This window comes from Gossypium raimondii, chromosome 1, assembly GCF_025698545.1.
Source record: "Gossypium raimondii isolate GPD5lz chromosome 1, ASM2569854v1, whole genome shotgun sequence".
In the NCBI taxonomy this organism is placed as follows: domain Eukaryota; kingdom Viridiplantae; phylum Streptophyta; class Magnoliopsida; order Malvales; family Malvaceae; genus Gossypium; species Gossypium raimondii.
In genome coordinates, this window is record NC_068565.1 from 10,653,948 (window position 1) to 10,665,544 (window position 11,597).

At 32.3% G+C, this 11,597-nt stretch overlaps 1 long non-coding RNA gene and 1 other non-coding gene across 2 annotated transcripts; both read right to left on the reverse strand.

Annotated features, from left to right (window-relative positions):
• Positions 1 to 530: 530 nt before the first annotated feature.
• On the reverse strand, positions 531 to 3,330 carry LOC128039283 (uncharacterized). The gene is made up of 2 exons (XR_008193799.1): positions 3,242 to 3,330; positions 531 to 965 (listed from the first exon to the last, which is right to left on the reverse strand). It is a non-coding gene; the product is annotated as an uncharacterized LOC128039283 (long non-coding RNA).
• A 1,968-nt stretch (positions 3,331 to 5,298) lies between these two features.
• LOC128032818 (small nucleolar RNA R71) lies at positions 5,299 to 5,405 on the reverse strand. The gene has a single exon (XR_008189160.1). It is a non-coding gene; the product is annotated as a small nucleolar RNA R71 (small nucleolar RNA).
• Between the last annotated feature and the right edge of the window lie 6,192 nt (positions 5,406 to 11,597).

Below are 11,597 nucleotides of genomic sequence, written 5' to 3' on the forward strand. Positions count from 1 at the left end.
CCCATAACCTGTATCCGTTGCCGGAATAAGGTTACAAGGCATTACCATATAAAACACTGCTCAAAATAGTCATATTACACATGCTTTAAAATCCCATCATTCGAAACATATATACCTCTTACTCATATCATTCAAAATCAAATTATAAGATGACTCATCACATTACAAATTCCATGCACATATATTAAGACATCCAAGCATATTTTACTTCTTAAGCTGAATATCAAATATATCAATTCATACTTCTATTCATGTGCATAAAACTAAACAATCCATATCGCTCGGCTTATTGTCCATTAGAAAATGCAACATAATCAATTTCACCAAATAGTCAAGTTTAGCATATAAACATCTTAGCCACTAATGCATTTAACCTTATCAACTATGCACCACTTTTTTTTTAAACTCAACTAATAAGTCATACATGCCTAACTTTCTATTTGAGTACAAAACATGTGTATGCTTTGCCATTCATCTTATCTTCTATTTGGCTAGCAAACTAGCCATACAATTTACACTCAATGCAAATATTTCATACTTACAATAATAAGTCAATTACCATTATCGATCATACCACTATGTATACATATAACAAATTTTGTAATTCAAGCATTAAAATCATTAGTCCTTTACATACCGAATTATCAAATAACTTATCAAAGACACACACACACACACACACACACACACACACACATATATATATATATATATATCATTACGTCTTATCAAATTCATATACCAAGCATACCCCACGCCTTTACTATGACCAAAATTACTTAAACCTTGGATCAGCATTAGATCAAGCCATTTTCGTATGGCTAAATATATATATATAAACTAAATTAAAACTAGCCTATACATGCCACATAACCAAAAACTCAAAGCTTTAATTTACCGAAGCCATAACCGGATAGTGTGATCACGACTCCAACGTCTTCCAACCCGAGCAAGTCTTTAGAACTCTAAAAACATAAGAAAAACACACAGAGTAAGCTATTACAGCTTAGTAAGTCATAAGCAAATAGATAACTTAACAACATTTAATTAGTTACAACAAAATCAAATCATGTTTTCAATATTCATATACATTTCTATAATCAAAAATACATTTATCAAACATGTACTATACATCAAATCCATATTTAACCAAATACACATAAGTTTAACATTTGGCTGAATGTATATATATATTTATCCAACAATTTCATGACAACCAATATATGTACATACTCACTAATCACAAAGATCCGAACGTTTATATGCTCATCAAATACATTGAAACAAATGTTCATATATTTATCCATTACATATAACCAAAATCATATATATATAGATACCCAATGCATATAATCACTTAATTTAAACAGATTCACTGGCACTTCACCTGCTAGGCTTATAGCCTGAATCAGTTCACCGGCACTTAGCCTGCTAGGCTTATAGCCTAATTCAGTTCACCGGCACTTAGTCTGCTAGGCTTATAGCCTGATTCGGTTCACCGGCACTTAGCCTGCTAGGCTTATAGCCTGATTCGAATCACCGGCACTTAGCCTGCTAGGCTTATAGCCTGATTCGGATCACCGGCACTTAGCCTGCTAGACGTAAAGTCCGAAACATTTCACCGGCAATTAATCTAATTGGTACTAAGCTTTAAAAAAATCTCAATTCACAGAAGTTGTATCTCATATTTGTATATAGAATCCACATAAAATTCAGCTCAATAATTTATAAACTATATCTTTAAATAACATAGATGTATAAAGTTCAAACATCAATTCCAAATCAATAATTTAATTATACATCCAAACCTATATATATATATATATATATATATATATATATATATATATATATATATATAACTTAATGCATTAATCTACTACTAATATCATATATTCGATTATCTTTTAATAATCCAACTAATAATTTCATAATTTCAATGCTATTCAAGAACTTTACATGAATATATACTTGTATATTAGCATAGTCGAACCTCATGTAACCTTGTATAATTGTCATACCTAAATTCACTATAAAATCATATACGTGTATGTATACTTGATCATTCAAATATAATATATATATATATATATATAATTACCAATTCACATATACAAATATAAGTTACATATCTTAATCAAATCTAAGAGTTTATACATATATATATTTATATACATATATTCGGACCTAATATACATATATATGTATATATCATACTTACCTTGGATTAAAACCAAGAATTTATACATATACAACAGTCATACTTCCACTAAATACAAAAACTATATATATATATATAGACGTATGTATATATATTCGATCATTATGTATATAATTATAAATATATATATACATATTCATACCTTTATCTAAATTCAAGGTTTATTCATGCTATTACATATATTTTTGAATCTATCATATACAAGTATAATTTCTTACCTAATTTCATTACAATAGATTTTCATATATATACATGCCTATCCTAATCTCACCTTTACTTATATAAAATTTAAACCTATAATTTAACTCATGAACTTATACAAGATTATACTTGTATATTCAAACTATCAAATACTTATATAAAATTTATACTTATACTTCAAATTATAAACATTTAATTACAGCTCATCAAGTATACAATCGATATACATGTATAAATATTGATTTATTAACTTTTAAATTGCTAATAGACTTACCTCGGATATCGATTTTATTATAGTCGACTACTTTTGACTTTCCCGATCTAATTCCGTTTTCTTCGTTCTTGATCTAAATAAGTTCAAATTTAACTAATTTAACAACATATTCATTTAATTAAATCCAAAACACATAAATAGGCAAATTACACTTTTGCCCCCAACATTTCACATTTTTCACAAATTAGTCTCTATTTCACAAAAATACAAAATAAACAAACTTTCCTTGCACAATAGCTTGGCCGAATATGCACTAAGCTCATATAAATCCTTGCATGTCATTTATTTCACATTTTAGTCCCTCAATTTATTATTTTTGCAATTTAGCCTTAATTACTCAAAATCATCAAAAATTCAATTTCAACATATATATATCCATTTCATATATTTTATTTTCTATCATTAAACAACAAAATTACAAGCTTTCAACAATGGCAAAACACAAAATCATCATCAAATTCAAAAATTTAAGCATGGGTCGAGTAGTATTCGAAACAACGATCTCAAAAACATAAAAATCATCAAAAACCGAAACCGAAACATACCTTAATTTGCTTGAGCAAGGGCCGAATACCTAGCTTGGTTTTCTTATTTTCTTTCTCTTTTCATTCGGCACAAAGATAATGAATATGGCCACTTTCTTATGTTTTGTTTTTATTATAATAACATTATAATATATAAATTATTATCATAACCTTTATAAATAATATAAAAACTATATATTTTAAACATAATGCCGTCCACTATCCTTTCAATGGTCAAATTGCAACATAAAACCCCCATAATTAAAGAACAACCACTATTCGGCCCTTTTTGAAATAACCACTAAATTTTTATTTTACGCAATTTAATCCTTTTATTTAATCGGACACTCAAACGACAAAATTAAAGCACGGAATTTTCACACAAGTAAATTCATACATAATAAACACAGAAAATAATTTTAAAATATTTTTCTAACTCAAATTCGTGGTCCCAAAATCACTATTCCGACTAGGGTCAAAATCGGGCTGTTACAGCCTTCTTAGCCCCAAAGGGCAGAAGGGAGAGGATCTCCCACGCCCTCCTCAGTCCAACATCGGCGACAGAGAAGGACCTCCGACGACGGTCGCGGGATCCACCAGGTAAGCCCTTCCTTTCTTTTTTGTTCTATTTATTTAGTACGCGAAAATAAAAAAATCAAACAAAAAAAGAAAAAAAATAAAAAATAAAAATTTCACCTCTGAAAATCAGTGTTCTGTTTTCTTTCTTTTTTATTAATTTTCATCAAAAGCCGGAGAAGAGGATACATTGATATTTCATGGCTTTTTATAGCCGATTTACAGAACTGTTCATTTCTTCCTTCTTCTTTTTTTTGTCTATTTGCTATTTGTTGGTTTCTGTCTTTTTCTTGCAGGTGGTCTGACACGCGTGGAGGGCCAGCGATTGGCGATCAGCGACGGTGGGCATGCGAAGAGGCGTGCTGCGCTGGGGCTGGGCAGACGCAGGAGTGGCGCCCTAGGGTTTGCTGAAATGTTTATGTTGTTGGCCTGTTGGGCTAGGTTTTGGTTAGATTTTGGGCTGTTGGGTTTGGGTTTAGTTAGGTTTGAGTTTTAATTTTTGTATTTGGTTTTGTTTGGGTTTTATTGGGCCCGGGCAAAAAATGGGCTCTTACAGCTGTTACTCGATTATTTTCTAGATTTGTTCTTTGTCGTGTTCGTTAATTAATTAAATTAGTTAATTTTAGTTTTAATCAACCACTTAGATTATTCGGTTAAATAATAGAAAGACGATAATTACTAGTACTTGTAGTCCTCGTGGAAACAATATCTTTGTTTATTGTAACTATACTATTAATTGATAGGTGCACTTGTCTTAGTCAAATTTTTAGCTAGTTTCGTGACACGATAAGTTTTTGGCGTCGTTGTCGGGACTAGAATATTAGGAAAATTTTATTTTTATTAATTTAGTCATTTTAATTTTAATTTTAATACTTTTGTTTTTAATTTAATTTTTAAATTCTGATTTTTCTTTTGTTTCATTCTTACAGGTTCCCTTGGTTTATGATTAGAGGCAACCTGTTAGAACCATTATTTTTTTACAGTGAGATTGAAAAAAATGCTCACAGAAATTAGAGAGAAGTTAGAGAAGCAAGGCAAGGTCAACAACAGGTTTTCATAGACGATCAAGAAAAGGGACATTATTGTGGAGATGGATAATAATCTTGGTAATCAACAACTTCCTATATGTCTTGCTCCTTAGACTATGTATGATATGCTAAGCCCACTTTGATTGAGTTTAAATCGAGATTGTTAGATCGACTATTGTTGTAAATAATTTTAAGATTAAGCCGAACACAGTTCAGATGATGCCTTAGTATGTTCAGTTCGATGGATTGCAAGATGATGATCCGAATGCTCATTTAGCTAGCTTTTTAGAGATCTGTGACAAATTTAAGAACAATGACGTTACTGGTGATGCCATACGCTTATAGTTGTTTTCATTCTTTTTGAGGAACTAGGTAAAATAGTGGTTGAATTCACTTCCACTGGGTTCAATTAATACTTGGGCTCAGATGACTAAAAAATTTATGTTCAAGTATTTTCCACTACCCAAAACAACCAAGTTAAGGAATGATATCTTTTCTTTTGCTCAATTTGAGCTTAAGACATTATATGATGCATAAGAGATATTTAAGGATCTTCTGAGAAGGTGTCCTCATCATCTTCTAGTTCAAACATTTTACAATGGTTTGAATCTCCCGACTAGACTGATAATTGATGCAGCAACTGGTGGAACACTGAATAATAAAACACCTGAGGAGCCCAAGTATTTATTGAAGAGATGCATTGAATAACTATTAGTGGCAAGTTATGAGAACAAAGCCTACCAAGGGAATTGATGTTTTTAATATAGATGCAGTTGCTATGTTGGCGAGTCAACTAGAAGCTCTTAGTAAAAAAATTGATGGTTTAAGTTATAGTAAACAGATGAATCTGGTAATGCAATGTGATACGATTGGAGCGGGGATGGTTAATCCAAAATGTTTGTCTTTCAAGTCTAACATGAATCATGAGCAAGTCGACTTTATGGGTAATAATTTTAGACCTTAGAATAACCCCTAATTATAACCCAAGATGGAGGAATCATCCAAATTTTTCTTGGGGTGGTCAAAGAAATCAAAGGTCACAAACCCTCCCGGATTTTATCAGCAAGAAAAGAAATCGAATCTAGAAGAGATGCTGACTAAATTCATTTTAGTATCAGAAACTAGATTCTAGAACATTGAAACAGCTTTGAGGAATCAGTAGGCATCTATTCAGGGTCAAGAATCAGATTAGCCAGCTTGCTAAATTGGTTTAGGAGAGACAACAAGGCAATTTACCTAGTAACACTAAAACCAACCCAAAATAGCAAGTTCACGCAATCATTATATGAAGTGGAAAGGTGTTGGCTGAGCCTGAAAAAAAGCTGAATTTAGAAGCTGTTGTGAAAAATGATAGGGTTGAGGAAAGCAAGAAAGAGCATAAGTCTGTGGTCAGAGAATACAAACCACCAATTCCATATTCGACAAAGTTGAAGAAAGATCTTATGAATGAACAATATGGTAAATTTCTTAAACTTTTGAAAAGATTGCATATTAACTTACCTTTTGTTGAAGCCCCTTCACAGATGCCTAAGTATGCAAACTTTTTAAAAGAGCTGTTAACAAATAAAACGAAGTTAGACAAACTGTCCACTATAGAGCTCAATGAGGAGTGCTCGACCATTCTCTAAAACAAACTACTCACTAAGCTTAAAGATCCAAGGAGTTTTACTATTCCTTGTTTTATTGTTAGCTTCAATATAGAAAAAAACTTTGGCTGATTTGGGTGCTAGTATAAATCTAATGCCTTATAAAATGTTCAAACAACTTGGTCTCGGGGAACCAAAACCCACTAGGATGAATATTCAATTAGCTGACAGATCAAATAAGTATCCTAGGGGTATTGTTGAGGATGTGCTTCTTAAAATAGATAAATTCATATTCCATGTTGATTTTGTTATATTGGACATGGATAAGGATATTGAGGTACCCATGGTCTTACCCTTTTTAGCCATTGCTAGAACTATCATTGATGTGGGTAATGGTGAACTTGTGCTGAGGGTAGGTGATGAAGAGGTTACTATTCAATCACGTGATGTTGTGAAAGTTTCTAGTGAGCGAGATGATACTCGTTATTCTGTTGATGTTAGTAATCATGCGGCTCAATATTTTTTGTAGGAAATCACTCATGAAAACGTGTTAGTACCATATCATGTTCAACGTGAAAAAAAATCAAGGGACAAATGAAGAAAGAATAGTGCAGCTCGATGAGTTAGATAAATGGCGAACAAAGGTTTATGAGAACCCGAGAACGTACAAATAAGTAACAAAGCAACGCCATGGTGTGCATTTAAAGAGCACAAACCAAATCAAAGTAGGAGACAAAGTGTTGCTAGACAATTTAGATACATGAATGTTCCCTAAAGAGATTAAGTCAAGATGGTAGAATCCATTTTTGGTACAGAACGTATTCCCATACGAAATTATTTAGGTAGCACACCCTGATTACGACACGTTCAAGGTAAACGATAATCAACTCAAACTTTATTTTGGTGGTGATATTGATAACCAGGGAGAGGAGCTCTGACTCTAAAATTCTAATTAACCGTGTGCATGAAAGGGAAAGTCGAGCTTAGACTCTAAATAAGCGCTTCTCGAGAGGCAAGTTGAGTGTTTTTTTTTCTTTAATTTAATTATGTTGCATGCTTAGTAAATTTATTTTTATTACTTAAAAAATTATTAAAAAATATAAAATGTGGTCCACATAGTCTAGGGTAGACCACACGGCCTGGCAACATGGCCGTGTGGCTTACACAGCACGGGCACACGCCAATGTGCACACGGGGAACGGTTTAAAATATTCCACACTGTTTTAGTCACAACCCACGCTCCTCAAAACACATTGTTTATTATTAATACAAACATATAAAACACAACATTTTTAGTAACTAACATGAACATAACAAACATAACAGAAATTTAAAAGGTTTGCTCGGTGCTGATGAACAACATGCATCAACTCGAAGCGAACTTTCGCTAAAGCCTAGTTGGTGCAACATTACTCGAATATCGTAGGCAACTCCTGGGAGAAACCGGAGGCTGGGAACCTTAAGTGTAACGTCGATGCAGCTTGTGCTGAATGATCGAGGGAGACTTGTTTTGCTGCGAGACGAGAATGGAAACTTTGTGCAGGGCTTTACTCGTCATTTTTCAACCTTAATGGAGGCACACATCGCAGAGTCTATAGCAATTAGTGGCTAAAGTCCTTGAGGGTGGATAACATAATTTTGGAGTTGGATTGCTTAGAAGTGATAAATGCGTTAAATTCACAGGTTTCTTTCTTTCTTTCTTTGAGTTTGGATTAATTTTGCAAGATTGTTTGATGCTAAAATCACAGTTTCGGTATCCGTTCTTTTGTTAGATTAAGACGATTCTCATCATTTGACGCGAGTAACCTTATCCCATGTAAGTGATAATTACACATACAGTAAGCTTGTCTACTTGAATTTAAGCATGCCTTTTCTTCTTCAGTTTTTTCTTGTTTATTCTCAATTTTATCATTACATGGTTTTACTCTTAAAAATAATTAAGATTAAAATTTTAAAAAATTGACCTAACATTTTTACTGAGTGAAGTAAAAAATTAATATTTTTTAGTGATTGGTTGAAGAGATGAAAGATTTGGAGTTGATCTGCCTCCACATGCATTTAAGTTCTATGTACCTGGTCGTTTAACCAATGCTATTGGTAGGTGTGGATGATCTGCAACAACAGAGCAGTAATGGGACCATCTAATAAACATCTATTCAGACTTTGGAATTGGAGGGGCTTGCAACACCGCCAAATGGACTAGCCTTTAACCTCATTGCTCTCTTGTTGGATTTACGTTGGCGACAAAAAAAAAATCAAACATTATTACTTATTATGCTTGATTTTTGGTTCCGTTTTGACTTTTGAACTTTTAAGCCCTCGTGTAATCAACATACCACTTACCACTTACCATTTGCACTATACTTTGTCTTTGGGGATATTTGATTTGTTCTCTTTTGCTTAAGAAAGAAATACAATACTTTCGGTCTTTGTTTTTTTTCTTATTCTTTTATAAGATATAAAAATATGTTGATATTAAATGCATATTCATATTTTATCTTCAATATTTGAGTCTGATTACTCAATACTGCGATAGTATATCTTAGTATTATGCTACTTATTTATGATAGGGTGAAAATTTTGGGTTACTACTCTTTAGTAATTTTGTCTTGTGTCTCATCAATAGGAGTATTTGGATATTTATACATGTTATCATAGTTCACGATAAGATCTTACTATTTTGTCTTGATTTCGTTATTTCTGGCATTAAAATTCCGTGTAGGCTTTAGATTTGCTGGGCACATGTTTCACTCTAGGTTGTCTGTGGAGCACGTGATCCTTTCTGTTCCTAGTACTGACATTCTGTATGGGTTTCGAGCCTACTAGACACGTGTTTCCTTCTGGGTTGCCTGCGGAGCACGGTCCCCCTTCTGTGAGCTCCTTGGACACACGTAAGCTAAGACCGCAACCTTCCTTTAGTTCGTGCGAGTTAGATCCACGAGCCTGTCATGCGAGTTAGATCCGCAAACACCTCTCGTTATCCTTTTACGGTTTGCTTCTCACTTGATAATTTGATGGGACTTATCTGAGTCACGGATAGATAACCCAAATTCTATCTAGGACTCGGGTTAGTGGTCCCTAAAACCTACAAATGTTCGTGGGTGAACTAAGTTGAGTTGAATTAATTATTTAAGTCATAAACATTCTGTTGCAGATGGGTTTGGCAATTGCTAACCTCGTTGAGTTAATGGTAAAAAAACACTAGAGATCTGCTCTCTTTTTTTCAAAGATAAGAGCGAAGCTGTTTAGTGGAATACAAAAGGCTGAGCTGTTTCTTTTGATTTTTCAAGAAACGCTGGTATAAGAGAGAAATAAAGGCTTCTGATTTCAGAGTTTCAGTACAACCAATTTATCCTCATTTTTAGCCAACTCTTTCACGTTTTGCCAACTTAGATCTGGTAGAAAGCAACTTGGTTTTCTTTTGGTTCAAGTTAGTTCCTTTATAGTTTTATGAAAATAACAAGAACCCAAAGTCATAAAAGGAGGTTTACTGCTTTTTCTCTCTCAGCTTCTCCTCCTTGTAGCATCTCTGGTTCTATTTTGCAATTCACTATACTTTGTTATCTTTTGAACATGGTAGAAACAGCAACTGAGAACCAAAGGTGTTCACCATTTGATCTCTTCAAACCCTATTTACTTTGTGTTTCGATCCTTGTTCCTTCACTTGTTCTAACTAGTTTCCTTGGTTTGGGGTTCTATGTTATCCTTTTCACTACAACAATCTTGATTATATCAACAAGTTTCCTCGTCAAATTCTCAAAGAAAAGTAATGGGGTTTTAGTAGAGAACCCATCTTCCACAAAGCTGCAAGTTGAAGATGAAGTACTAACGCCATTACTGATGAACAAAACAGTTTCAGATGCAGCCATAGAAGCTGATAATGGCATTGTGAACGAGTTCCAAGTTGATGACTCACTAGATTTAACATCAGAAAGGGAATATGTTGAGATGAAGTGGATGATTTCAGGTAATGTACTGGAGCGAAATCGTGAAATCTCAGATGAATATTCAACCTCAGAAGAAGATGATGAAGAAGGTCTCATTGAAATAGCTATTCCAAGCAATGACACCACCGGTTTGAATGAAGAACCAAAACCAAATCTGCAACCCAATTTGCCAACTTTGTTGCCAGAACCTGTTTCCCACCAGCAAGACCTTGTTGAGTTGTTGGAAGAAATAAATGAGGCAAATGAGGAAGAAAATCTGATTGAAATCGACATTTCAATGGGTTCTATCAAATTTCCAACTTTTGAAATTCAAGCTTAGGAGTTAAAATCACTATCTTCCAAACTTTGAGTTCAACCATTTGATGTTTTAGCTTAGGAATTAATATTATTTTTAGTTTATTTTGTTGTTTTTAAATAGCATGGACTTAATTCCTTACTTTTTGGCTTATCTATGATGAAGTTTAATGCTTTATAGAGGATGTCTAATCTTTTTGACACACAATTAATGTATAAAGGTATCAACATTTTGACTTTTATATCGCAAGCGAAATAATTGCCCTTTTCTGGCATTCCTCATGATTATATCCTTCTTTTTTGGTTTTACTAATATCAAATTTGGGTGCACAGTCATGAAGTGTGGTTCTTGATCTCCTATGCAATACCTTTACAATTGAGTTATCAATTATAATTATTACACTAAATTAACAAAATTTTAAAATAAATATTATAATTTTATATGAGAGAATATTTGATGTAACGTCCGACTCCATTAATGAATAATAATATGGCACATCATCTCTAAATAAAATAAGAAATAATGAAAGACTTATAAATAAATATCAATACTTTTATTTAAATATAATTAAATAATAATTAATCTATCTACGTATAAAAGCATCACCATTATTATTGTTGTTATTCAAGGATAGTATATTAAATATTATTTTATTAATATTTAAAATAATTCATGTGTAAATTTAGATAGAAAATTTAAAATAGAAAAATATTGTACACTTATTTTCTACAAAAATTATTAAATGATTAAATTTTGTCACGTTCAAAATATGGTTAAAATAATATTTTGTATATAAATTTTATATTTTAAAATAATATTATATATATAAATATAGGTTAGCATTTTGTTAGTATTTAATACTCACAATGTACTTTTTTTTCCACAAATAGTCTTAAAAATTATCACATGTCTCTTTTTTAAAATATTTTATTTTTAATATTTTAC